The sequence below is a fragment of the Sinocyclocheilus anshuiensis genome, unplaced genomic scaffold, assembly GCF_001515605.1.
Source record: "Sinocyclocheilus anshuiensis isolate Anshui unplaced genomic scaffold, SAMN03320099.WGS_v1.1 scaffold1815, whole genome shotgun sequence".
NCBI lineage: Eukaryota > Metazoa > Chordata > Actinopteri > Cypriniformes > Cyprinidae > Sinocyclocheilus > Sinocyclocheilus anshuiensis.
The window spans coordinates 23,476-25,853 of record NW_015551104.1 but is presented as its reverse complement, the minus strand read 5'-3'; the positions used below and the strand labels follow the sequence as shown (position 1 = coordinate 25,853).

Sequence of the window (2,378 nt, the reverse complement as noted above, 5' to 3'; positions counted from 1 at the left end):
TCAGTGAAGCTCCTCCCACAACAAGCACACCTTCAGTTAAGCTCCTCCCACAACAGTATCACCTTCAGTGAAGCTCCTCCCACAACAATCACACCTTCACTGAAGCTCCTCCCACAACAGTATCACCTTCAGTGAAGCTCCTCCCACAACAATCACACCTTCACCGAAGCTCCTCCCACAACAATAACACCTTCAATGAAGCTCCTCCCACAACAGTATCACCTTCAGTTAAGCTCCTCCCACAACAAGCACACCTTCAGTGAAGCTCCTCCCACAACAATAACACCTTCAGTGAAGCTCCTCCCACTGCAGTTCATCAATAAATGCTGGAATATTCCCATCAGTCTACAAGTGAAGACGAGCATCAAAGCATCAGGAAGAAGTGAAATCTGCAGAGACAGAGTTTATTGAAGGACAGAGAGAACATGAGAGATCCAGAACCCTGCAGAATGAAACACACTGAAGAACAAACAGGTTGGTGTTTATTCTTGATTCTTCAGTGATGATGAACATTAAGGTTGTAAAGCATCAAACAGTTTGTCAGATTTTGATTTATTGTGATAGGAAAGATATATAAAGCTGTGCAATAATTTAGTTGAAGCAGCAAATAGTAAGGGTTCTCACTATAGAAACATGGGTTTTGTGTCTAATGTTTTAAAATGTTTAATAATAATTATTAAGTATAACTGGAAGAACAATGTACCTCACTCCAGAAAAGATTCAGGGACATATCATTTATAAAATGATCAAAATATTTTGTATAGCAAGTGTCTACTTTGCACATTTCTCTCTGTGATTTGCTAAAAATTATGTTTTTACTTTAATTTCAGAGTCGATTGAAGAAAACGAGGAGAATGAAGAACTGAATGAAGAAGAGAAACATCACGTCAAAACTGGAGAAAAACCTTTGAGTCGCTCTCAAACCAAAGAGAAAGATTTAAAGAAAAGCAGAGACAAGAAATCTTTCACCTGCACTCAGTGTGGAAAGAAATTGAAATGCAAACAGAATCTCGAGATTCACATGATGATCCACACTGGAGAGAAACCATACACATGTGATCAGTGTGAGAAGAGTTTCAAACAATCAGCAAACCTTAAGATGCACATGAACATCCACATGAGAGAGAAACTGTATGAATGTTATCAATGTGGAAAAACATTTTTGTGGGCTTCAAACCTGAAGTATCACCTGAAAGTTCATACGAAGGAGAAACCACATTCATGTTCTTTGTGTGGAAAGAGTTTTTCACATCTGCAGAATTTAAAACTACATCAGAAGATACACACTGGTGTGAGAGATCATATGTGCTTTGAGTGTGAGAAGACTTTTATTACAGCTGCAGAATTACAACGGCACGAGAGGATCCACACTGGAGAGAAACCTTACAAGTGTTCACACTGCGACAAGAGATTCAGTCAGTTAGCAAGTCTGAAAACACACGAGAGGATTCACACTGGAGACCACTGGAGAGAAACCGTATCACTGCACTGTATGCGGGAAGAGTTTCCGTCATTCATCTTCTCTACGCAAGCATAACAAAAAGATTCACAGTCAGTAGATCATCTTCAGATCCAGCACTTTCAGGACTGACGCCTCATCCTCACCAAACGTGACACAATAATGCGTCAAGCAATAAAATCTCGTCTGTATAGATCTGTCCTAACAAAGAAACATCATCTTAAGTCCCCATGAACAAAGTTCATCTTCAAGACCAGAAGTTTCAACTGTAACATGTTTGTGGGCTTCAAGCTTGAAGAATCACCTGAAAGTTCATACGAAGGAGAAACAGAAACCACATTCTTGTTCTTTGTGTGGAAAGAGTTTTTCACAACTGCAGAGTTTAAAAGTTCATCAGAAGATACACACTGGTGTGAGAGATCATATGTGCTTTGAGTGTGAGAAGACTTTTATTACAGCTGAAGATTTGAAGCAGCTCCAAAGGATCCACGCTGGAGAGAAACCTTACAGTTTCATCTGTCAGATTCAGATCAACTCAAAGATGGAGTTCCTCCCCAAAGAACAATATCTAAGACTTTTATTCTTGTCATTTTACTTCATGATTTTAATGATCATTGTGTTTTATGAGTTTCATTCATCACTTGTAGTTTACCCTTTTTATGAAGGAAAGTAGTTTTTTTTTTTTTACATGTGCAAAACGTTCTTATTCTGAAAGCTGAAGAAGAATCTGTAACTTTTAAACTGACATTTATTTTGATCCTGTTCTTCACTGTTGTTGTTCTTAAATCAAGTAGAGATTCTTCCATTTATGATGTATTTAGAAAATCCAAATGCAAGATACTGTAGCATTGCAACCGATCCTCCTTTGCTCGTAAGTAGGGATGGGTTCCAGAACCAGGTGCTTTTGGTACTGGAGAAA

General features: G+C 38.6%; 1 pseudogene; it reads left to right on the top strand.

The window, feature by feature from the left end:
• LOC107662815 (gastrula zinc finger protein XlCGF7.1-like) overlaps positions 1-1,930 on the top strand; it is a 5,624-nt pseudogene extending 3,694 nt beyond the window's left edge.
• Positions 1,931-2,378: the final 448 nt, after the last annotated feature.